Source organism: Callorhinus ursinus, unplaced genomic scaffold, assembly GCF_003265705.2.
Source record: "Callorhinus ursinus isolate GAN/ISIS: 27379988/994484 unplaced genomic scaffold, GSC_fseal_2.0 scaffold9, whole genome shotgun sequence".
Lineage (NCBI taxonomy): Eukaryota > Metazoa > Chordata > Mammalia > Carnivora > Otariidae > Callorhinus > Callorhinus ursinus.
In genome coordinates, this window is record NW_027397071.1 from 24,886,563 (window position 1) to 24,912,788 (window position 26,226).

The window sequence follows — 26,226 nt, forward strand, 5'->3', positions numbered from 1 at the left end:
TGCATCCTCTCCAGCGGAGTATGGAAATTCTACTTATTGCACATCCTCACCAGCCCTTGGTATTGTATTTTTATTCTTCACTCTTCTAATAGGTATGTGATAGGTATGCAATCGCTCGTGGTTTTAAGCCATGTTGACTGATGCTGTTGAGCATCTTTTCATGGGTTCATCCGCTGTTCATATACGTGTTCGGGTGAAAGATCTGTTCAAGTCCGTTCAAGTGACACGATCACATTTGTGCATGAGGAAGATTATCCTGGCAGCAGGGTACAGCCTTGCTACTGGACATGCTGAATCAGGACCTTGGGCTCATTCCAACAAGATCTCCAGGTGGCTTGTATGCATGTTAAACTTTGAGAAGCGCTACTGTACAGGAGTAATTGAAGGAGAGGGGTAAAATGCTGGGATTAATTGCTGCGATACAGAGAAGTCAGGGAGGCTGAGCAGTCAGAAGGCTAAGGAAGTAAGAGTCTATGCATTTCCTGCTGACCTGCTCTGGAAACCTGGCTCATAGTTTGAGTTCCTGGGTTCTGCTGCTGGATGAAGGCCCATGTGGTAGCAAAGAGGGCCTTCAGAGGAAACCATTCGCTGGAACGGCAGAGCCACCTGTTCAGGCCTCCAGTCATGGCCAGTGGGACCAGAGTGTAGAGAGACCTGTCAGTAAGGCCGAACAGGATAGGATGCTGTTTAATCAATCACGCCAGCCAATACTGACAGTACCTGTGTGTTGGGTCAGGCTCTGCCCTCAGAGGAAAGTTCATGGTCTAGATGAGGGGACAGACGCAACTGCCACTCAGTATAGATGAATGGCCTAGCAGAGACATCTAGACAGTTCTGTATAGTCTCATCCTCAGCACAGCCCTGTGAGGTGGGGCTGGCATAAGCCTCATTTTATGAGAAAGTATCCACGGGCACGGGGGGATTCAGGGACTCACCCTACGTCTCATAGTTCGATGCCCACTTGGTCTGGCTCCAAAGCTTGTGTTCTTAACTGACCATGTGCTAATGAGCCAGGGGCTGAGGAGACCGATACAGAAACCTGTGTCCCTGGACCAAGCAGCTCCCAGTCCTTGCCCCAGCCCCGACTTTGCCCAGGGGGGCTGAAGATGTTGAACAGCTGCCGAAACAAAGTCTTCTAGCTGCCTGTAGACGATCTGAGCACAGCCTGGAGGCATCGGGCTTTCTTGCTTGCTGTGGAGCTGCCCTCGTGGTCAGGCCTCCGTGGTCATCCTCTGCTCCGGCCCCTGCCTTTCACTGCAGGCGGAGCTGGACAGTGTCAGAAGCTTGGCTCTCCGTAGATCCCACATAACTGTGGATTTCTCCTCATCCAAGGAGATAAAGCCAAAGACAGACTTTTGTGATTTCTCAGCCTCCCACGACAGCATTGAGGCCTGTGCATTGTTAAGATTTCCAAAAAGCCACTCTGCTGTAGGTTTTGGAAGTAAGCCTGGAGGTGCGGGGTGGCATGACCCCTGGGATATCTTTGTAAAGGCCTCGTGCCCCCTTGACCCATGGAACGTTGTAAGCTCCTGGAGCGCCAGGACGTATAGCCCTTTATGTCCCTCTCTCAGTGCCTTCCCGCCGTGCTGGCCTAAGACACATGTGCTGACAATGTTAGGATGTTGGAGCTTGGAGGGGCTGTGGTTCGTAGGAGTGAGGGGCACGGGCTCTGGAGCCAGGCTGTCGGGATGAATCTTGTCCTTGCCACTTACAAGCAGTGTGACCTTAGGCAAGTAACTTAACCTCTCTGGGCCTTAGTTTTTCCTCTGTAAGATGAAGATGAAAGTCCCTCCCTCCTAGAGTTGTTGTGAGGTTTAAACGAGTTGTTACAAGTAAAGTGCTTAGAAAAGTAGCCCACAGTAAGCGCAAATCACAAGCATAGTGGAAGACAGCAGTCTTTGGAATTAGGCCTGGTTTGAAATTTCAGCTCTGTCCCTTTCTAGCTATAACCTCCAGCAAAGTCCTGAGCCCGAATTTTAGCTTCAACCCAAAAAATGGGGACAAGACCTTCAAAGGAGGATGAAGGAGAGGATTAAAAGTAGTAAAAGAGCTGGCCCAGTGCCTTCTCAGAGTGACTGCTGCAATCACTTGGATTCTTGACTCATTGTCCGCCTGATCTGAGGGTGAGGGAGACAAGGCTGCTCTCTTGTCATCCTGGTGAGGAGCCTTGGCCCCGTCCAGGACAGAATCATGAAGCAACTGAAGGTTGTGGGCAGCGGGGCAGCCGGGCTGTCCAGAGAGGACCTAACCCTTCTAGGGCAGAACTAGCAAGACCAGTTCGGTGGGAGGCCTGGAGGAAGATGAGCAAGATAACCCTGCCCCAGAAAGTAAATGCAGAAGGTGTGGCAGCTGTCTGGCCCCAAGGGAGCAGAGAGAAGGCTGGATGGATGTTGGGTCTCCGCCACGCCACGGTTACCCGGTACCTCTGTGCATCCCGGCCCTCGGCAGTCTGCTGGGAGCCTCGTCCTGTCACAGGGCAGCACCTCGCTCCCTGTTTCTGTGCATTCCAGGCTCCCTACAGACAAATCTGTGCCTTTCGCAAAGCTCATGGGCAAAACCAGAGTAGTTCCAGGAAAGTAGGATCAAGAACAAGGACGAGGAGATAAAGCAAACATCTGCTGAATATTAGTGGCGAAACCCTGACTCTTGGTGTAAATATCACCCGGGGTGGCCACAAGGTCTTCTGGGTTTCTGTGCGGTTGGCCGTGGGCGGGTGGTCTGATGAGGCCTTTAATCACCTTCCTCTTCTGATGCACCGCTATTGTGACCGTAGCAGTAGGGCCCTTCACCCTCCTGGGTACAGTCTTTGGAAGCCCCCGAAGGAGGGGTGCAATGGCACTGGGGGGATGGGAGCTAACTCGGGAGAGGCGGGCAGGGCGGGATCCCAGAGGCTCTTGACCGCAGAGCCAAGGAACCGGGCTTGTGTACTGAGGGCAACAGTCAGCCAGTGAGGGACTTCAAGCAGGGGAGCTGAATGATTTGATGGGTGTTTTAGAAGCTCTTTTCATAGCTGTGTGGAGGCTAAGCTCTTGGAAAAGATAAAACGTTGGCTTATTTTTTTCTTAAATATGTTATATTTTTTAAGTGAAGCCTAAATCACCAACTTTGCTTTTCTCTATGTATTTTTTATTTGATCTCTTTAAAAGGTTATGGGAGACTTTTATTATCTTAAGCCTCTGATGATGCCCTAATTCATCCTCTCCCCACCATATGAAACAGGCATAGAGAAATAAAGCAACCTTCCCAAACTTATGGGTTTTGGCACAACCAGGAAGGATTTCACAGTCTGGATTCTCAGAATTGTGCTCTAAGGAGACCCTGTGGCCATCCACCCACACAACCAGGTTCACACTTACCTCCTAAAAAGGTAAGTTGAACTGGGCTCCGAGTTCAAGTCCTACATTAGACATTTGCAGATCACTGCCTCAGTTTCTTTCTGTGTCACTGGGCTCACGTTGTTAATGTTTCTCAGGGAGTTTCCTGCCAGTTCCTTCACTGTATTATAAATGTAAACACAGTACCAAAGTTGGCCTTCAGCCCAGTGTGGCTCCTCAGGAAATGTGAGTGGTAAACAAATGTTGAACAGAGAAGTCAATGCTGACTGCCTTCTCTTCTAATACTGCCAACGTATCTTTCCCTTTACCATGAAAATTGGCTTCAGCCCCATGACTCTGGCAGTCTACCCACTGCCCTCTGCCTCTAGAACACCCCCAATGGGAAAGATCTGTATGCAGAGGATGTCATGAAGCTGCATGTATCGTGTACTGTGGATTTCACAGAAATGCTTCTGTAATTTGAAGTGGAAAATGGTGTACCGAATATCATTTTAACTAATTGATCTCAAACTCTGTGTTATTCCTGAAAGTCATATAAATGCATCGCTGTCCTTGATACAAAAGGTTCCAAATTGTACAATGACAAACAGGTACAGTCCTGTCAGAAGATACTACGATCCTGTGTAGTACTTTGCTTCCAGTCCAAACCTCATGCATCTAGCCTTGAGTCTTCGGAGGCAAAAAAAAAAAAAAAAACAGGTGAAAACCTTTAGGTCACATAAGTAAACAAAGTTTGAGCTTTTTAAACAGGATGTTGTTGACTCAAATTGGACTTTGGGCTAAGGGGAATGAATAGTGCCTTTAACCACACCCCGAGGCTTCCAAAGAAAAGTATGGCAGGCTTGAAAGGAATCATGCTTCAGGCAGGTTAGGACTTTTCCAAAAAAGAAGAAACAAAGAGAAATCTGTACTTTTTGAACAAGAACTGGTAAGATAGTCTCAGTTCGCTTAATAAAAGCATGTTTAAACCTATCTCAGAGATGGGTCTATAAAGCATCCTCACCAGAAATCAGAGATGGGAGTGGGGAAAGGTGGAGGTCTCTCGATTTTCCCTCAGAGAACTAAACGTGGTCCCAACAGGATACAGTATCCCCTGGATCTGAATAAAGCCCCGAGCAACACAGCTGGTGCCAGATTTCACCGTGATGCCATCTGGGCCCTCTTCTTCTTCTTCTTTTTTTTTTTTTTACTGTTCCATGATTCATTGTTTGTTCATAACACCCAGTGCTCCATGCAGAACGTGCCCTCCTCAATACCCATTCCCAGGCTAACCCATCCCCCCACCCCCCTCCCCTCCAGAAACCTCAGTTTGTTTCTCAGAGTCCATCGTCTCTCATGGTTCGTCTCCCCTTCTGACTTACTCCCCTTCATCCTTCCTCTCCTGCTATCTTCTTCTTTTTCTTTTTTTCTTGCCCTCTTCTTAATGCTCAACATCCTCATTTTCTCTAAATGAAACACTAACCTGGAACAAGACAGAGCTTACAAGAGGACTCACATTCAGCTCAGTTCTTATGAGAGAGGGTGGCAAATAGTGACCACAGGTGGCAAAAATCCAGGTGGAAGAAACACCCTCCAGTGTGCCTTTCAGAAGTTGGAGATGTCCCATTCATATTATACTATAAGCCTCTCCTCTATCTTGAATTTTTAAAAACCTCAGAGGCCATCTTTATATTTCCCAACTGTCACTTATGTGTTTTGTTTCATTATCAGATGTATTTCTATCATCAAATGATTGTTTCATAGCTTCATTTTAACTATTCTATTTTACCCCAAACCCCCTTCCCTGGGCCAGACTGGGACCCCAAAACACAATTACCATCAATTATTATCCCAGGGAATTCAGGAAAAGCTTAGAATAATATCCCTCAGGATCACTTTCTGGAATCAACATTTTACAGCAAGCCTGAATATTTCTTCCTTTTGCTGCAAGAAAAAAAATAACTCACTGGAGAAATCATGTTGCTGATGAAACTGAAAAGAGTGCACAAAGTCAAATGTCCCCCATAAATCTTACAGCTGGAGAAATGAGAACAGCTTCCCTAAAAAGGGATGAGGTTAAATGGAATTATGTGATCATGTTGAGCCGTGTTTACAAGATTCAAGCTTAGAGTGCGCATAATGATCAGGATAAAACCAGCTTGCTAACTTTGTTTTTAAATGTATTTGAAAACGTCAAATATAGCAAAATTAAAAATTTACGGAGGGCTGGAAGAGTGGTTTTTTTAAAGAATGATTTTCTTTGCCCAAATTTCCAATAGTTAGAATTATTAACTTGTGAAATTGACATTTGAAAAGCTACATATTAGTTTAAACCAGACTTGATTCCTACAATGTCTTTACCAACTTTCCCCCTACATTATAACTACCTGTTCTTTCATCCCCCATTTATCATTATATCATAGGCATTTTTCCATGCTATCATCTCCCTTCATAATTATCCTTTAATTTATACATTAATATTCCCAACCACTAAATGCACCATACATTTATTATTCTCTTTTTGGTTGCTTCTAATTTCTCACTATTATAAATATTGCCACAATGAGCATTTTAAGGACTTTTGCTTATATTTTTAGAAGTAGAAATAATGGATTAAATAGTATGTATATCTATATGTGTCTGGATATAGTTTGCTAGATTGTTTTTCAAGAAGATTATACATAGTTATCCAGTCATTAGCAATGAATGAGAAACTTGTTCTCACTAGCTTTGGGTATTAAGATGTAAAATTTGCTCATTAAACAGCAAAATAATTTACCTGAAAGCTTTAAAATTTTTAGGAAGGCAAACATGGCCATCTTTGTCTCTGCTTTCTGCTTAGAAAGTTGTTCCCTTCCCCCTTCAACAGCATTGGATTTGCAAATGTGGGGAGGGCAGGATGCTCCGCCTGGCTTACGCCACACCCTAGGAAAACTACATCAAAACATCTGGAAGTGGGTCCTGGACCCCAGGTGATTCCTATGCGTATCCAAGTCTACCACTGGGATAGAAAGTGGGGATCAAAGTTTGTTTTGAAAGGGGCAAATAAGAAAAGGAGTCCTGGGGACATAAAGGCAATAGTTTCCTTTCATGAAGTTTGATTGAAGGCAGAGAGATAATGAGGCAGCAGTGTCAAAGAAAGGTGCTTTTAACAAAGAGTAGGTGAGCTGCAGAGGTTTGAAGGCAGAGGGAAGGATTCCATGGACAGGGAGAGAAAGATGTGAAAAGCTGAGAGAAAGGTGAAGAAAGCAGGAATGAGGGGAAGGTGTTGGCCCAGGAAGAGGGGTCAGCAGAGTTAAAGGGAAATCCTTCTTGCTGACAGAGATGTGAAGGAGCAAGTGTGGGAGGAAATGCCGGGACATTTTGAGGTGTGGCAGTTTGCATCAGCTGGCTCCGAGCTTTGCAGAGGTGCAAGAAACTCTAGGAAGTGGAGTCAGGGCAGGGGAACCACTGTGGACAACCACTGTGGGGAAGGGGGAAAGAGGAAATAAAATTTGGTCAGCTGGTCAATAACACTCCCGATGAAAGTCCCCAGTGAGAGGGGACAACAGACTAATGACTAAAATTAGGGTTGGAGATTATTAGCGGTCATCCATTCACATGATCCTTGCAAGTTTGTGCCCCTGAGCTGGCTGTATACTTTCTATCAGCCAGGGTTTGATGAGAAAAGCCAACTATGCATGATATATAATGAGATTTTTTTTAAAATGTGGGTTAGAACTGAAGCAATCATGGGACCTGGTGGAGAAGTCTTCCCAAGACTGTTGCCTCTGCATGTGGCATTGGGACTGAAGTGACCGTAGGTCAGCAGGGGCTGAAAAGAGGTTATGCAGTGAGGGACAAGTTGGAACTCATGAGGACAACTAGTACCCACTTTTGTATCCCTGCCTCCAGCTTTGAGGATGTGGGTGACCTGCAGAAGCAGCTGGTGCCCTTTGTTGGAGCTGCACATGTACCTGGCCCAGGACCTGAGAGGAGGGAGCCCCACATCAACAAAGTAGCCCAACATAGGCCTGACAACATAGGTGAGCTGCCAGAGTGCCTGGTGCCTCCCCAAACCTTGGGAGCATGGAAATGGCTGCCTCATTTTTGTCTGCCAACTCTCACCCAGAACCGGAACCGTAGCGGGCAGTGAATTCTGGGAAACTTCGCTTCAGTGTGCTGACACCTTACAACCTCACCACACACACACACACACACACACACACACACACACACGCACACGCACACACACGCGCACACACAGTCTATGTTCAGAAATTTGTTGTTGTTTTTAGATAGGGAGATAGAATGGGGGAGGGGCACAGGGAGAGGGAGAGAGAGAATCTCCATCAGACTCCCAGCTGAGCAAGGAGCCGGACTCCGGCCTGGATCCCACAGCCCTGAGATCACGACCTGAGCTGAAATCAAGAGTCCACGCATAAGGGACTGAACCACCCAGGCGCTCCCAGAAGTGTTTTAAGGCACTCCACAGACTCATGCAGGAATCTGAGACGTGAAGTAGACTGCAAGCAACATTTGAGTTTTACAAGAGCGGAGACGTCAGCCCAAAGGTTACAATTTGGACCCAAAGTCTCATCTTGGGTTTCCGCTGGAATGGTGACATTTAAAACTTGGTTTTCTGGTCCTACCTGTGAGTGAGAATGGAAATGCCCTCTCTCTGCAGGTCGTGACCTGAGGGCCAGGAAAACTAGCGCAAGTGTTTTGTGTCATTGCAACAAGAAGCTTGGGGCCAGAGGCATCCGCAGCATTTCTAGAAATGTGGCCTTAAGTGAGTTTTTCCTTATCTCAGCACCCCCTTGGAGCACACCTGGAGGTGCTGGGGGTGTGGATTGGAACACTTGCACAGACGACACCTTTGCAAACCACGTGGGGGGGGGGAACGGGGGTAGCAAATAACTCTCATGGGGCAGCTCCGCTGTGAACCCGAAGACTCTGCAACGTCCCGGATCCTCATAAAGCTGCTCACATATTTGCCATCCAACCAAGCATGGCTGAAATAACACAATCTCCTTGTTGTAGGTTTGGGGAATGCTGCGTCAGCTAGCCTCCTGGCCATGTGGCTTCCATTCCCTTCCGTGGAGGTGGCCCGCTGAGGAGCCAGGCCCTCTGGTCTGAGGGTGGGGGACCACGTCTGCTCTGGCATGCGCCCTGCCTGCTTCCTCTGGCGCCCGGCCTTGGACCCAAAGGCAATCAACAGCAGGATAGAAGTTAGCCAGCTCTTCCTTCCTGTGCCTGGGAGAGGGTGACGTTTTAGTCAGACTCAGACATCGTTGAGTTTTACTACCCACGTGCAATCAAGCTACACTGGAAAGCAGAGCCATTTAATAGGACCTGGGCTGGAAGGATTTTGGAAAATGTTCTTGGAACCATGAAAGGCTGGCTTCCCAAAGCTTTGCTCCATCTCTCCCTTTTCTTTCCTCCTGGGTTTCCTCTTCCTTCTTCCCCTGTCTCTTCTCTGTCCTTCATTCTCATTCCAGAAACATGTAACCAACCACGTGTTTACTGGGCCCAGGCCTGGGGTGGGAGCTGGGGATCCTGAGAGGGCACAGCCTCCGCCCCCAGGGAACTGGCCCAGGCCAGTGTCAGTTGAGCTGAGCCTTGAAAGAGACAGCAGGAGTTACCTGGTGGTCTCCTTTGTTCCTCAGTTCTCATTTCCCTGCCCAAACGTCCTCTTTTCATACATTTTGCCACCACTAGACTACCTGAAGAAAGGGGGAACCTGGCAGCCAATAGTAAACCCTGAAGTCACACTCCCTGTGGGCATCTCTGGGACCCATCTCCTGGGTAAAGAAATCATTCTCAAATGCCAAACTCTCGAACCTTCCTGACCCCCCAGAGGCACCCAAAGTAAAGTTCCAGACACCTTATCACTGGCCCACTTTTAATTAAGGCCTCTCAGCTGTGTTGGCCTGTTAAAAATTTCTGCAGTTTTCTTAAAACCCAAACATACTTGACTTTCAAGGCTCTTTCTTGTTATTCACAGTTTTCTGGGCTTCCTGTGCTGGATTTTGCTGTTGCCTTGACTTTCTCTTGTGTCCCATCCATACCAAAGCTCATAAGGTGGCCAGCAACTTAAACAGAATTGGGCTCGCAGGCTGAGAATCTAATTTAGTATCCACCCACCCCCTGGTATCGCACCTTCCTCCCAACAGCAACCTCTGGTACCTGGCCCCGTCGTAACCTGAAGGTGCTCATTGCCAGGGAACCGGAACCAGCTGTTCAGCGAGAGGCTTGAGAATGCTGACGTCATAGCACCAGACCAGGGAGAGGACACCGAGCAAAGTGTAAGATTGCTCTGGGACTGAAGGCAAAAGTTGACAAACAGGTAAGAAGTCTTTGAAACTAGGTACCAAGAGAGATACGCTTCCTGCAGAATCTTTAGGAGCCATGTGTCACTTATCTGCGCTGCCTTCTGGGTGCCGCAGCGGGACAATTTGAAGATCTTGGAGGTTTGCTGTCGGCCTGATAACCAGAATGCTGCCCTTCATTATAGAGCCGATCAGAAAGGTGGGAGGTGGGGGTTGGCGGTGGGGTCCCAAGACCAGCAGCATCTGTGTCACCTGCGAGCTTGTTAGAAATGCTGGATCTCAGGCCCCATGCCCGATCTATGGAAACGGACTGTATTTTAACAAGATCCCCAGGCGATCTGCATGCACATGACCATTTGTTACAGAGTTTTATGGCTAATAAAGCCCTGTCACCTGCATAAAATCCTCATCTGAGGAAAGCAAAGGAAACCGGGGATTTGAGGCGAGTGACTAATCTAAGGTCACATAGCTGCAACTAGAAATTTCCTACCTTCTACTAGCTTGGAGTTCTTTTTGCTGTATCTCTATGCATCCTGGCAACAATCAAGAAAGAATCACTGTTCACAGGATACTTTTGTTGAGCTCTCACCTCCTGCCAAGCACTGCTCTTAGTGAGTTGTTAATCTCACTAGACTTATGAGGTGGGACTTTTATTTTTCTCCTTTTTCAGCGAGTGAGGTGGTGGAGGACCAGAAACAGCTAGTGTATTCCAGACCTTGTTTGAGTTACCCACCTGAAGGTTGGGTGTTGGACTGCCCAGCAGTGACTGCGGAGCCGCAAGGAGCCAGAGGAGGACACGTAAACGGGGCCCTAGCAGCGAAGCCCTGCGTCTCCCCATCCGGCACCCAGCCTGCTGGCCAGCCTCAGCCCGATCTGCCGTGTGGCATCTTGGGATAATTTCCAATACAGCTGTCCTACAAAAATTTCTGAGAGTGACTTAAAAACCCTCCTTGCAGCTGCATCACACCCTTCCAAACTGAGCTGGCAAGAGGATACCTTTAAAGAAGGGAAGGTGGTTGGGTCTGGAGTATTTCCTACAAACCCCACACCACAGACTGAGTTAACTGCCAATGAATCGGGAACATATGGTACTCAACAGGCTTCTCTCAGAATGTGCACTGTTTAATAACCTAGGGAATCGCTATTTCTCAAAACAGTTGGGGTTTGTTAGCAAACCCAGGCCCTCTGAAATCCAGTTTGAAATGCACTGTCAAACACGCCACACTGTCCAGGGCCAGATTAATGCATCTTTGCTTTATCCACACGAGATTATTTCCCAATAGTACCATTTGGTGATTGTGACTCAGAATGGGGTCTGATTAGGACCAAGGTTTAAAAGACACCTGACCAATTATGCTGAGTAAATGCAGCTTAAAACAAATCACAAGCACTGCTTTAGTCACAGTGCAAAAGAACACACACTTGCTGCTTCTATTTTCAGAAAATTAATGAACGATTTCAGTTATGGCAAAACAACCCTGCAGACAAGGGTCAGTTTGCTCTTTTAATCAAGAAGCTTTGCCAAATATTTACTAAAATAGGGCAGACTCCTTGTAAAAGTATAAATAGTTTTGTTTCTTATTTAAAATAAAAAAGGTCCCTAGCACCTTATATGGTCTGATCCTTTGATGGCACTCAAGTGTTTTTATAGTAGGATTTCCATTGTGGTCTCTGTTAAGGAAAAAAGAAACAAGATTGCAGCACGAGGTCAGAGAAAAATGATGCTTCACACAAAAATCTGATAGGAAACTCTGCAGAGTAAACTGTGAGTAATGTGGTCTTGAGAGGAAAAAGCCTGTGGTAATGCACTCGGGCTCAGTGAAGGCCAAGGTTTCTATAGCAGACTCAAGATTTGTCCCTCCTTCTCTCCTTCCTGATGTGACTTTGCTCAGTTATTTCTCTCTCCCCAGCGCTATTCAGGGGATGGGCTCCATAGGCAAATTCGGTTTAAACCAATCACAGGAGTCCCCTAGAAATAGGCATGTAATCCAGTTCTGTCTGATGAAAGGTGGGAAGTCTGCCGAGGGGATTTGGGGAAACATTTCCTCGCTCCCAAGAAGGAAAAGTAAGAAGAGACAGGTTCTTCTTCCTCTGGATGTTGTCATCTTGCAAAGTGGCATCCATCTTGCTCTCAGACAAGGGCAAAACTGATGCAGGGTTTGGGCAAGACGAAGAGAGTCAGGGAGACCTGCAAAAGAGCCCTGACACATCCCATCTGGAGCCCACCTGCCTTTGGAGTTCCTGTTATTGGAAATAACAAATGTCCTTATTGTTTAAGTCAGTTTGGGTTGGTGTTTGCAGTATTTGCTGCCCAAAGCATCCAAACCCGTCTACTATTACATTGTCCCGAAAACATCACCTCACCTCTTGTGTTGCCAAAATTTTAACCTTCCGAAAGGTTAAAATTTCCTTCTCTGACGTAACATAGAGCTGTAGGTTAAACAGTATGTCAAAATGATGATTCTATACTGGTTACAGCTTATTTATTTTCACTTCTCAAGGTAGCAAGTCCAAGTGGTATCCTAAAAGGCACTTTCTATAATAAAGATAAGATTGGGTCAATAGTGCATGTGTGGCTAGGACTGGTTGAGTGTCTATTCAACCTCTCTCGTGTGTTTCTTTGTAACGATTTGCTGAGAATGTCAAGACAGCTGATGGGGGTCAGAGTTCATGGTGGGGGCACCTCGAACAGCAAGTCTTACTGGGTCACCCCAGAGTTAAGCCTCTGGCCCAGGCTGCAGGGACATCTTGAGCTACAGATACAGAGGTTTACTGTCCCAAACCCCATTTGGGAGCTCAGGCTCAAGTTTTAGGAAAAAAAAAAAATCCCTTTGCCATATATACAAAGTACAAATGATGGATTTTCAATTATAGTCTGGTAGCATTTATGCCTCTGATTGCATGTATCCCAAAAATAGGCTTCCAATTTTCCCAAACATAAATTTCATCTCAAATTGTTCTTTCTGCCTAGATTCAGATACATACAGATATATTCTGCATTTTACATTCAGAATGTCTTTTTCTCCCCTACCCTTTTATTACCTTCCTTAAATGTCTTCATACAAACACTTCAGAACAAAACAATGTAATAAAAAAGGTTAAGGGGAATTCTGAAAGCATTCTGATGAACGAAAAGGTTGGATTTTTCACCTTTAATTATTTGGCTTATTACCTGAATTTTCTGTTGCCTTATATCTACGACGACCCGGTTTAGCACTCTCCATCAGATCCCTCGCAGGAGGTGGTTACTGAAGGTGCAGCCAGCTCTAACAAGAAAAGGTGGGAGACTTAACTCCACGAGGGCCCCTGGTTCTTAGATTACAGGTTGGAGGAACGACGGGTAATACCCAACCAAAACTGAATCTGGAAATATTTTTCATTAGTATTTAGAATAGTAAACTTTGCGACTATATTCACTCAAAATTATTTATAGAATAGGGGTTAAGTTCTGTGGAGGTTGTGAGAACCTATTGGCTGAAGGGCAAAACTCACAAATCATAAATCACATGTTGATGCTGATTCTATGTTGATATATTCTTACAATGGCAAGGATAGCTCTGGTTGTGCTGACATTCTGGCACACGTCATCACTCTCTTCAAAGACGTAAACAGTGCGGTGTGAGCTCTGTTCAGAAGGAATTATCGCTCTATAAAGTTAGGCACTGAGAGTCTTTTCATTTCTTCTCATTCCTGGAAAGGTACAGTGCCTTCCTTGCAGACGTTGCTCTGGGCAGCACGATGCACAGATGCAAAAACTGTACTCCGTAGCAAGCACAGCTTGACTTCAGATTCATATCCTTTGGGACTCTTCCCTTTATTTATTTATTTCTAAAGATTTTATTTATTTATTTATTTGAGAGAGAGAGAATGAGAGAGAGAGAGCACATGAGAGGGGGGAGGGTCAGAGGGAGAAGCAGACTCCCCGCTGAGCAGGGAGCCTGATGAGGGACTCGATCCTGGAACTCCAGGATCATGACCTGAGCCGAAGGTAGTTGCTCAACCAACTGAGCCATCCAGGCACCCGGGACTCTTCCCTTTAATGTGAAATCCAAACACAAGGCTCCAGAACCTGTTAACACAGGCCTTTATGCATTGCCTTTGTCACAGTTCAAACAAAGAGAAAGCGGGATGCACCCAGTACCACGGGGCAGTGGGCTTCCACCATATTCATGTCATCTGAAGCACACCTCAGGTTGCAATGGTTTTCCACACGTTCTCTTGTTTGAACCTCTCAATAATCCTGGTGGAACTCTATAGACAAGAAAGGCAGAGATGAAATCAGAAGGTTCAAATTAGGGACCCCTGGGTGGCTCAGTCGTCTAAGTGTCTGCCTTCAGCTCAGGTCATGATCCCAGGGCCCTGGGATCAAGCCCCGCATCGGGCTCCCTGCTCAGTGGGAAGCCTGCTTCTCCCTCTCCCACTCCCCCTGCTTGTGTTCCCTCTCTCGCTATCTCTGTCTCTTTGGGGGCATTTAATGCATGAACAGCACTAAGTGTAGTGCTTAGTACAAAGCACGGTACTTAGCAAGTCCTCAGTGAGGAATAGTTATTAAAAAACAAAGGGAAGATTAAGCTTTGGTTGACAGCTTTAAGTGCAAAATGTCATTTTGGTGGCTTTTCACTCTGCTATTGACTGTGTTAGTCAAAGATGTCCTGTGAGTTCGAGTTTCTTGCCCCACCAAATGAAGGCAACAGGGGCTTCATATGAAAACCTGGGAGAACCATTCTATCTGCCGTCCATCTTTAGCACAGGGCTCTCCATTCTCTGGGGTGGGGGGGTGCGCGCGCGCACGTGCACGGACTCTAGGTGTGTTGTGGGGGAGGAGGAAGAAAGGAGTGAAGGGCCCTTGTATCAAATTTATCAGCTTTCGCTTCATGTTAACACTCACCCAGCACCTAGCCAAGGAGTTTCCAGGGTGGGAGATTAAAATGCAAAGTGGTGACATTTGGAAACTGCCACGGGTCTCCTGGAAAATACACACCAACACACAGACAAGGCTGCTATTGACTTCAAAGACTTACAGATTCTAGGAACGCAACATTATGATTAGGTAGATTTCTCAAATTTACATCATTTGTTTCAAATACTATAGGGCACAAACAAGTAGAGTGAACCACAATATTCACATCACCCGGCGGGAATGGTCATGCATTGAGAGAGCCCGCACAGAGAAGAGACTGCTGCTTGTGACCACATTAAATGAACTGGCCATTACGAGGAGGAATAGTTTGCTGTGTGCCAGAGAAACCAGTTTGACTGAGGCCCAGGAGGTGGGGGGCAGGTCCAGGCCCTCAGAGTCCTCTCTCCAACCCTTTGAAAGGTAAATGAAGCAACTCTTTGCTGGGATGTGTAACAAACAAGAAAGTACAAATGCCTGTGCAGGGTCAAAGTGATTCTTGAAGTAGAACAACATTCCTTAGGGTTTACTTGGCCAAAGGGGTCACAACTTAGGCTCCCAAAGTTAGAACTCTTTATAGTCAATGTTTAGTTGTTCCCGAGAAGCTCAACATCTCTGGGGGGTGGGAGGTGGGGTGTGGTGGGGAGGGTTTTCGTTTGGGCCTTCAGATCAAGTGTTCCCACTCTACGCCTACCGTCCGCCTTTGACAGCTCAGGCTCTTGTATGGATTCTAGAATCTCAACTGACTCCCCCTTTCCTGCCTGTGAACTCCCATGGTGTCTTTTCCCAAAAGTAGGTTTTTATTTGGGCCCTCTAACCTCAGAGAAGCTCTAATAACATGAGCTGCTGCATAACATCTGTATGGATGGACAGCCTCTGTCATGCTGAAAAAAAAAAAAAAGTTTCTGTTACCTTCCTCTGCTGGGGCAATGAGAGCTTCTGTGCTTTAAGACGTTTAAATAAGAGGCATCAAAGGGGCACTACTCAAGCGATTAAAAAATAATAGGTACTTAGGATATGGTCTCTTTTCATCAGTATGATTGTATTGTTTGGGGGCAAATTCATGCTCAGGGACTAAGATTGTCCTTGCCAATAATTTATTTAACACAGTTTCAGTGCAGGAATTTCACAAGCCAAAAGCGTACAGGATAATGTCTCTCAATAAGCCAACAAAAAAACAACATGCTCCAAATCAATGACAAATTAATCATTGTTCCAAGCAAGGGGAGATGAAAGGTATACTGTCCAAATGTAGTTGAGGTGTACCATTAGAGCAGCTGGTACTCATGAGCGTGGCCTAGCCAACTAAGAGCCGTTGTCCACCAGTGAGCACAGAAGTGAAAGTCCCGTGTTGCTGGAACACATTGTTTGGAAACAAAGTCACCCCTGTCTTCATTACCTTCTGTGCGTGATTTAGGCAGCTCCTTCTTCCATCCTTGGTCACGAGTCACATAAACCCAAAGTCAGCTTTCAAAAGCCACCAAACCACAGGGCATTAATTTGTGCTCATGATTTCAGACCACCTTATTTCTCTTCTCTGGCTGTGTCTGCCCACGGCTGCATCCTGCTCTATTAGCCACAACTCAGAGTTGTTTCAAACTGCTTTCTTTTTAGGGAATTATCTTCATCCTGAACACACACTGAGATCGGAAGTTACATTCTCTATTTGGTTAGAATTAGGCCTCTTCGTAATCCAGGAAATTAAATGGAGCCTTAATCCATCACCCACCACCTAATCTAAGAAGATGCTGTTTTAGAAACATATCAAATGGTGGGCCCAGGATCTCAGCAAGAGATCTATTTTTTCTATAGGATTTCTAATTTCAAATGGAAAGTCACGGCATGTGAATTAATCAATACGGCTGGTTTTAAAGTTTAAATCATTAATCGCTAGCTTCTCATGTAACTGACGGAAAAACAACCAGGAGGGGCTCTCAATTACTAATGCGGTAAAATTAAATTATCAGTCATTCTATGACCCCAGTACACTCCTGTAAATTTTGAATGAAATAGACTGTCATTTATATGTTTCATTTGGTTGTCAATACGAGTTTATATCTCCCTAACAGCTGGGTGGGGAGCAGACTATGTATTTTTGTTTGTTTGTTTAGTCTATAAGGAAAAAAAGGTGAGGAAGGAGGGACTAGGGACCAAAGCTAACTTTCAAGCCAGCTGCGTTTCTTCTTCAAGAGGGATCACTGGGGAGGTGATGGCTTGTTTAATCGCAGAAATGTAAACAGAAGGAAGCCTGTCACAATTAAGTTAGAAAGTAAGCACTAATTAAGTCTGATGCAGTATCATGGAGATTTAGATTTAGTAAATATTGGTCCCAAATGGCTCTATTTTCTTAATATGTCTCAAATTAATCTTAATGCAAACCAAAGTGCATGTGTTCTTTTCAAAGTAAAATTCACTCATATCTGTATCCTAAGAGAAATGAGATTGGAAACCACAAGATTACGTTTCCCAGGAATGTCTATGAGAGAGCGCGGCCTTGGAGCAGTGCTATTTCTGCACTATTGCTTGGGGCCCGTCAGTTCACACAGACCAGCACAGATCGCGAAGGAATCCTGGGCGAGATTAAACACACACATACACACACTCACACACACTCTCTCTCTCTTATATAAACTGACCCGAAGTATTATAGACTCCAAGATTTTAAGATCTACTTTTTAAGGTTGGTTGCGTAACTGGAAGAGTGTGTTAAAAATATTTGAAAAAAAAAAATTCTAATTAATCTACCAGCAACTACAGCTCCTCTTTCAGTCTACCTGTGTGATGGCTAACTGAAAATCCAGATTGCCTTTGAGGGCATGGGGAAATAAACCGTTCCTGATACTTCACAGAAGAGGAATTTATTTAATGCTGCTAAGGGAGTTCATGATTGCCCAGTTTACTTTAAGACCATCTTTGTCATTAAAAAATACATTCTTGTTGAGTAAGTTAACCTTTAACTTTTGTTTTTATATAAAGATGAAATACCTATATCATCTTCTTCAAGTTTTGCTATTTTTTTAAACAGCGGGGATCAGAAAGGAAAACCAAAAGCCAACCCTCACCTAAAATGGGTAAATGATTTTCCCAAGAGAAGAATTTTGTCATATGAATTGGTGGATAGACCAGGAAATATTTTGGTAATGGAATGTATGGCATCTTACATCTTCTATCAGAATCACAGACCTGGAAAAGACAATCCCCCTCTTCTGAGCAGGGCTATCCCTGAAAAACATTAACATTTTTCTTAACAATTTGATGACCAAAATAGAAATTAAGAAAGTAAATTATCTGGGCTACCCATTTTGTAGATGAGAGGACTGAGGCTTCCTCTGTGAACCCACAAAGCTGATGACAGCTTAGATGAGATCCAGGAGGGATGTTGGAGGAGGAACCAGCAAGAATCAGCAATGGGTGGGCTGTGGGGGAGCAATCAGGGATGACTGCTAAGTTTTTGATCTGAGAAGTTGGGTGGGAGGTGATGTCCCGTCCTGAGATGGTGAAGACAGTGAAGCCTGGGAGGACAGGTGGGCAAGGTGGTGGGACACAGGGTTCTGCTGTGGAGGATGTCTGAGTTGCCTGCTAGCCATCTAAGTGGAGATGTCAAAGAAGCAGTTGAATATGTGAATGCGGAAGCTCAAGGGAGCTTGGAACTGGAAATTAAAAGTGGAGAGGATTAGGGTGGATAGGAAAAGCAGGCTCAGAACGGATGTCTGTGTAGGGAGAACTTCTAGAAGGAAAATCAGAGTTGGAAAACTCATCATTTTGAGCTCCCTTATTGAGGGTCTTTATCATTTTGTTTAGAGTTGTAAATTCCTGGAGTAGCAAACATACTCATGTTCAAACATACGGCTCAACTATATGGACAAAAGTATATTCTGGGGTCAAATGGTAATGAATTTTGGATGAATTGTTTTAGGATTATTTTTAATCATTGCAAATGGGAGCTGACTGTATTCACATCTTCATATCCAGTAGGAACTAGCTCAATGAATTTGGCAAACATTTAATAAATGGCTTTAGAATCAGATATCCTGGACTTGAGTACTAATTATACCACTAAATTAGCTGTGTTTTCCTAGGCAAATAAAGTCTGGTCTGAGCCTCGAGTTCCTGAGGTGTAACATGGCTTTGGGAGAATGAAGTGAGACAATTGAAGATCAAATGCCTGGAGCAATTCCTAGCACACAGTAAGAGCTCCACGAGAGGAAACTATTATTTAGATAAGGCATGTTCTCCCAGGGACCTTCCAATCTGGTGAGAGAACCCAAACACAACCAGGAAATGCCAGAAAGAAGCTTCCAAAGTGAAAAGATTTGATAGGAACCGGGATCTCTTTAGAATACTTCCATTCCCTTCCTGACAACAGGAGTCAGAAGTAGGGGTCCAGGCTCGTCGGCTCTCCTGGCCTGCTTGAAGCCAGATGGCAGCCCAGCACTAGCCCTTGGAGAACTGTTTCTGGCCACTGAAGAGATACTGATTCCTCAGGACTTGGAGCCAAGGGCGGTTGGCAGGCCCTCTCTTGGTCCCTGGTCCCTTCCTTCCCTTGGGTGCTTCTGCCCTCAGACTCTACCGGCCTGAGTCTCCTCCCCATCAGAAACTTTCTCTACTGCTCCCAGAGTCATACTTGGTTTTCTAACATGATGCTCTGTCCCTAATTAGCTGTTTCATTTCCCTCTCCGGCCTGGGGTTTCCAATAACAAAGGCCGTGGCATCCAGAGGACATGTTCTTACTGCTGTGTTGGGGTCCTTCCAGCAGAGCCTGATGTACCCCCACCTGGCCTGAAGATGCTGAGCTCACGTGAGGGTTATTCACGGACCTGGGCTGAAACTCCTGTTGTGTGATTTACTCTGGTCTAAAGTGCCACTATACTTTTGCAACCATAGATTTCAACCCTTATAATGGCAGGGGCTATATGTCCTTGCTGGGTCTGGCTACTTGGTTCATTGGTGCAATTCACTGTGGATCTTGAAATGTTTCCTTCTTCTGTTCGTATCACAGCAGCTTCAGTAGCCAAGGGATCAAATCTAAGCAGGAGATGAGCTGTGCTTCTTGCCTTAGACTTGCCCTATTGGCAGCCAGGCCAGCTATCAGGGCAAAAGGCAGATTTTAGTACGTTATTTGGTATATAGCTCAGTAACAGCTCAATATCCGGGGTGTTGGGTCCCGAGGCAATGGGTGATCAGTTTCTCCCAGGATTTGTGGAATTGAAGAATAACAGCAGTAACAACAAAAATGTATAAATGTAAAATGTTGTATGCTGGTACACATCTCATAAGGTTATTTAAGCCAGTAAATACTGGGGCACCTGGGTGGCTCAGTCGGTTAAGCGTCTGCCTTTAGCTTGGGTCATGATTCCAGGGTCCTGGGATCAAACCCCACGTCAGGCTCCCTGCTCAACAGGGTCTGCTTCTCCCTCTGCCTCTGACCCTCCCCCTGCTTGTGCTCTCTCTTGCTTGCTCTCTCTATCTCAAATAAATAAGTAGAATCTTAAAAAAAGAATAAACCAGTAAGTATTCTGTATAAGTTTCTAAAATGATATTTTAAAATGATTACTTTAATTGATTAACCCAGTGCTTCAATCTATTAATAGTCCTCAGCTTTGCTGGGCTTCTTTTTACTTCTTACTCTGATCTTTCTAATTTCTACCCTGAGCTTGAAAACCAACCATTAGGCATCTCTGTGTGCCAGGGAAATGAGGTCAGGCCTTGCTTCCTACTACCAGACAGGAGCCATCAAAGATCTTGGGTGGTCAAAGCTTGGGGAGGGGCAGAAGTGGGTCTACTGAAAAGGTGGGTTTAAGCATGTGGACTTGGGATTCTTTTAAGGCCCTGTACCTGATTTTGTATTTGTGATTTTGCATTGTTTTTATTTTAAAGGGACAGAAATGATAGGACCCTGAGGTCTTACCAAACCTGAGTCTACCTTTGGGAAAACTGAACTCACTCTAGGGCCAGGCAAGGGACCTCTCTGGTTCCCTGACGGCAGCCTGTAACAAGGGGTCGGGAGGCTGAGCTGTGAAACCATGATGGGTATAGTCTCCACGTCAGCAGGACCCAGGGCACTGACCTAGGGCAGTGTTGGGGGCAGAATACTGCTGGAGAAATTTGCATGACATGAGGCAATGGACATTGACATCCATCTCTGAGTACCAAAAGGAGGTGTTCTTGGGGGAGCCTGTCTGGCTCAGTTAGTAGAGCATGTGACTCTTGATCTTGGGGTGAAGCCCCACATTGTGTATAGAGATTACTTAAACAAAAACACCCCCCCAAAAAAACCAAAAGGGGATGTTTTTGATGGGGTGCTGAAAGAATAAATTCACATATAATGTAGGCTGTGAGGTAGGGCTGAATATCCAACTAGTCTCCTAAGGAAGCCTCCCAAGCCCTCCTGTCTCCCTGAGCGTGCCCCGGGTGATCAGGATCCACTTCATCTGGGGTTCCCTGTTCTTTGCATGTCCCATTTGGGGTTCTTGTTATTGCTGTACATTTTGTGGTTTCTATTTAATCCTAGCTGTTTCCTTAGGACTCTGGCCAAGTTCCTAGATCCATCCTACCTGCATGGAGGGAACGAAATGTAAATAGTAATAGATTTCGAACAACATTGTAAATGCTTTATGGACTGTGTGTTACAGGGAGTAACTGAGCTGTAAAATTGGAATTAATTCTCTGTGTTTACAGAAATGTGTCAATTGTAAAACCTCTCTACTTTCTAAATAGAGCCTTTGTGATGCAGAGCTTTGGGTACACAGAGGGTGGCTCAGAACTGGTGACTCCAGGACCTTTCTGGCAGCCTCCTGTGAGCGTCTGAGACTACATCTTGGTCTCATTTTCCCCACAGCCCTTTGGAGTAAGTCTTCTTGGGGGGCATGCAGCTTCTTCAACGAGTCTGTAATGCATTCTTTATTAAATATCCCTCACATGTGCTCTTCCATGAGAGCAGGAAATGCCCCTCCTCTGAGGTGAAAATGGTGCTGTCAACACCCCTCTTCAGAGGACATATGGTTTATGAGTGATAGTGATGAGCTCCACCAGCCGTCATGGTCTCTGCCCCCTTCACTGACAAACCAGCTGGAAATATCCCTCTGAGTCGCTATGACCAAGGCAGGAGAAAGCAGCTTCCTTCCTTCCTTTCCTTCCTCCTCCATTCTTCTTTCCTCCTTCCCTCTTTTCCTTGCTCTCTCCCTCCTTCCTTTCTTGCCCTTCTTCCTTCCTTTCTTCCTGTGGCTCTCCTTTCTGAATGTCTACTCCCAGACTCTTGACTTTTAACATTTCATCACTAATTGGCTCCATAAGCAGTATGTAAAGTAAAAGAGGATTCTGCCAGCTTTTCTGGGCTCAGAGGATATCCCCCCCAAACACACACACACACACACACACACACACACACATCAAAGGAGTAGGGGTAATAGAAGAGAAAGGTAGCTTAGAATCATAGAAAAAAAGTCAGACAGTCCTAGCTTTGAATCCTGGCCTAGACACTTACTGAGTGAAGGACCTTGGGCAACTCACTTAACTTCTCTGAGCTTCTGTTCCTTCCTCGGATGCATGATAGGGATAAGAACTTTGCGAGGGCAATCTAAGAATTCAGATCCATATAACAGGTGCCCACAAAGTGGTACACATTGTTATCTGTATGATTTGGACAACCATACACAATATTTCCTGCAGTCTTTAAGAAGGAAATACCCAGAAATCAGTTTTATCATTTGGGTTTCTGACGGATATAGATTGGTAGGAAATAAGTAAATCTGTATTTCAGAAATTGGCATAAAGCAATGGGAGATTCAATTCAGAGACCATTTTGCACTGGTCTTGGCTCACAACCCACTGAAGACCAACCCACCAAAGTTCATTCACTGGGAGCCAAATTAATGAACTAGAATTGAAATAGGAAGCATTTGGGCATGTCAGATAGCTAAGCATCATTCTACTGTGGGCTTGTGGGTGCTAAGCATTCTGGAGCAGGGTTCCAGGATGTTCTGTCAGTGGAGTATGCACAATATGACCTGGGGGACACTAAAAATCCTGCCCACCCCCCAGAGTGTTTCTCTGGCGGTTGGTATCTCTGTTACGATCATGGCACCCTGTGTTCAGAAATGCCGAAGCAGCAAACTTCCAGGCACCTCTTAGCACCTCTAAAGTTTTTAAAATTGAGATATAATTGCCATATAACATTATATTTGTTTCAGGTATACAACATAATGATTCAGTACTTGTAAATGTTGCAAAATGCTCACCCCCTAAGTTTTGACACTCGCCACCCTGGAGTCCAGGCCCTGGGCACTTGTGCTTGGCATCTTTCCCCAGCCTCTTCTGCCATCAGACACTCATCTCTGCATTCCATTTGCTCTCAACTGACTACAAATAACACTAAGAAACCACCCTGCAAACCACTCCCTATAGAGGGATTAATGGCTAGCAACAAGAATAAGGGCACTAAAAAAGCACTTATTTTGTACTAGAAACTTTACAGAACATATTATTTCTAATCTGTATGAGAATTCTGCATGGTGGTTTTTTTCTTTATACTGTTATATAGGTGAAGAAACTGAGGCTCAAACAGTTCACTAATTTGGACAAGGTTGTACATCCAGTACTCGGTGGAACTAGGATCTGAACTCAGATTTGTTGGTGAATGTTTATGAACTATTCACCTACGTAGTGTCTAAAATCGAGGCTGCATGAGGGATGGTGTGGATACCTGAATAACAATCGGTGTAGTTACTAAGGGAGGAAGAACGGATGTTGGAGAGGCAGGCATAATGGCCATTGCAACTGTGTACCCAACCTTCATGCCATGCACTTGAAAGGGAAAATGTTTATCCCTTCTGGGTACATTTCCCCCTCCTCTGTGTTGAAGCCATAAGGTGACTGGTGCTCCACCAAGAAGCAGTCAACATGATGTTGTTTCGGAAAGGATATTGTCAACATGGGCTACAGGCAAGCCACCTGGTCCTCAGAAAATGGCAGGGCAGCCGAATGGCTCTCAGAGCTATGTTGGGCAACGTGTGTGCCATCCTGGGGGACTGCGGTGTCTGATTCCCACCAAGTGAGTTGGGACTGCTGGTAGGGGCTTCTGTCTTGGTGGTGCCAACAAATTGTTTGGTTTCCCAATCGGGCAAGAGAGTCCTGGGGCCTCTAGGGCATTGGATAACACAGCTTGGTGACAAGCGGGAGGGTGCCATTGTTGGAGGGCTTGGGTCAGATCCTGAATTGGCTGTTCATGAGGAGGGTCAGTCTGAGTATGTTGATATACCCTTCTCACCCCTAGTTTCTTCATCTGTCAAACGTGACTACTCGTTATACATATACTTCACTAGGATCTTGTGAGGATTAAATGGGAGAATGTATGAACATACGTAATTTTTAATAACCTTACATGTAATACATACCCACTAAATGTAAGCTTTTAGGATGATTTTGGTTTCTTCATGTACTATAGTTGTTCTCAACTGGGGGTGACTCCCAGGCCATTTGGAAATATCTGGAGACAATTTTGGTTGTCACAACTAGGAGTCTGAATGCTACTGACAGCTAGTGGGTAGAGGCCTGGGACTCTGCTAGACATCCCGCAATGCACAGGACAGGCCCCTACAAAAAAAAGAATTACTGAGCTCAACATGTTAATAGTGCCAAGGTTCATAAAAACCAAACCATATGGATCGCCCATTGTTTACCAAGAAGCTGGTGAGATAGTTGATCCAACATGAGACTGGAAAGAGCTGGATTCAGGAGGTTAACAAACAGGCTCTTCCGTACGGGTTAAGTGGAACTATGCTGCACATCATTTTGACCCAGTCCTCAAATTCTCCTTTCAGGCTCGCTTCATCTGCTGCTTGTATTACCAAGCAATATTGGACTACCGTGATCCCTGCGCTTTTATCTTTCTTGACAGAGAAGATCACCAGCCGTCTGAAAGACCGGTGAGTGGCAGCCAGAAGATAAAACAGGCCATGGTCATTGCTGAGGTTCGGCAGTACCGCTTGCGTTCATGGAGGTCCCCAACCACTGGTGGTTTTACTCATTATACTTGCAGAGGATTTTATAAAATCCCATTTGCATTACTTTGTTCAGACAGTCCCTCCACTGGGAATTCTGCTCTGCTCTCCTTGCATCCCACGCCCACCAGTCTCTTGACTATTAAAATGGAAATCTTATTCACTTCATAGGGTCTGCTTCACACTTCACCTCCTGCAACATTGCCGAAGTAGTTGGAAAGTGTCTCTCCCTCCCCTGAACCCCTCAGTTGTGGTCTGATCGCACCCTCACCTAAACGAGTTTGCCTGATAGCTGTTCAGGGCGAAGACTGTTTTTTTTTTTTTTTTCATACCCGTCCCCAGGTTTCTAATGCTCAGGCTCAGCAAGTGCTTGAATGAAGGGAAAGCCATACAGGGCACCACAGGAATGCTCCATCACCGCCAGCCAGATGTGAGTCCAGTACAAGCCCGGGGAGACCTGTGCCCAGGCCCCCTCCGCTGCTGTGCATTTCTGTGGGACCGCGTGCCTCTCTGAGAAGGCCGCTTTCTCTTGCATTTCTTGGGAAAATGTCCCAGGCATGGGCAATGAAGGTCACTGCTCCAGGCAGGGGACTCTCCCACTGAATTTATGTTTCTACCCTCAAGGGCCTGGAGCTAAACTGCACATAGGGTGGGACACAGAAATAAGAGGAGATTGTGGTGTGAATGTCAGCAGTTGGGAGCCCTGGGCCCTCTGCCCCTGACGCGGCCAAAGGGCACGGCCCACTCTCTATAGGACCGCTGTTAACAGCCAGAGGGTGTCCGGCGGGTGTCAAAGGAAAGTTCACATTTCCATGGAAGGCCCAGAGGCCAAGGGAGAGGTCAAATGCGTCTGTGGGGCTTTTGTCTGGTGGTTCTTTATTAAACCCCACATGTGGGCCTATTTTGCTCTCGCGCAGATCTGCATGTGTTTCTGGGTAGATGGGAACGCTATGCAGCTGGACCCTGTGGCATGATTCCGGCCGCCGGCAGGATCGAGGAGGAGCCGTGTAGACAGGGTTGCGTTCTGCTCTCAGTTTCCAGCTTGGCAAAAGAAACTGCATGTTCATCTCATCAAGCAAGGGGAGAGTTAAGGGCGTTGCCGCCAAATTCTTCTCCCTTCCCACATGTGCAAGTCAGGAAGGAAAAGCTCTATGTTTTTCTGGAATGCCAATTCATGGCTTAGGTGCAGTGCGTCCAGCCGAGTCCCCGGTACGTAGTAGGTGTCACTCCCTAACTTGTATTGTGGAAAATTCAAGCATGTGTAAAGATGGAATATGCAAGATTTCAGGCATCTATCACTCAGCCTCAACTTTTGTGGACTCATGGCCAAAATTGCTTCATATATACCCCCACTCACCTCCTCCACCCCATCTGCATTATTTTGAAGCAAATTCCAGACATCATAGAGTTTCTTCTATAAACAGCTTGATAGGAATCTCTGAAAGAGAAGGACTCTTTAGGGAAAAAAAAAAAACAAAAAACAAAAAACCACATAACTACAGTTCTATTATCACATCTAAAAAAATAGTGGTAAGTCCTCAGTTGCATCGAATATTTAGTCAGTGTTCAGATTAAGTTGTCTCATGAACATCATCATTTTTTAAGACGTTTTTTTTAGTTGATTATGTTCCTTATTTTATGTTTCTTTGTCTTCTGTTTTTCCTATAAATTGGTCGTTGGATTGTAGGCTTCAGCAGCTTCAGCTC

At 45.5% G+C, this 26,226-nt stretch overlaps 1 long non-coding RNA gene across 1 annotated transcript; it reads left to right on the forward strand.

The window, feature by feature from the left end:
* The first annotated feature begins 3,351 nt into the window (after positions 1–3,351).
* On the forward strand, positions 3,352–11,220 carry LOC141373416 (uncharacterized). The gene is made up of 3 exons (XR_012379361.1): positions 3,352–3,367; positions 9,519–9,642; positions 10,296–11,220. It is a non-coding gene; the product is annotated as an uncharacterized lncRNA (long non-coding RNA).
* Positions 11,221–26,226: the final 15,006 nt, after the last annotated feature.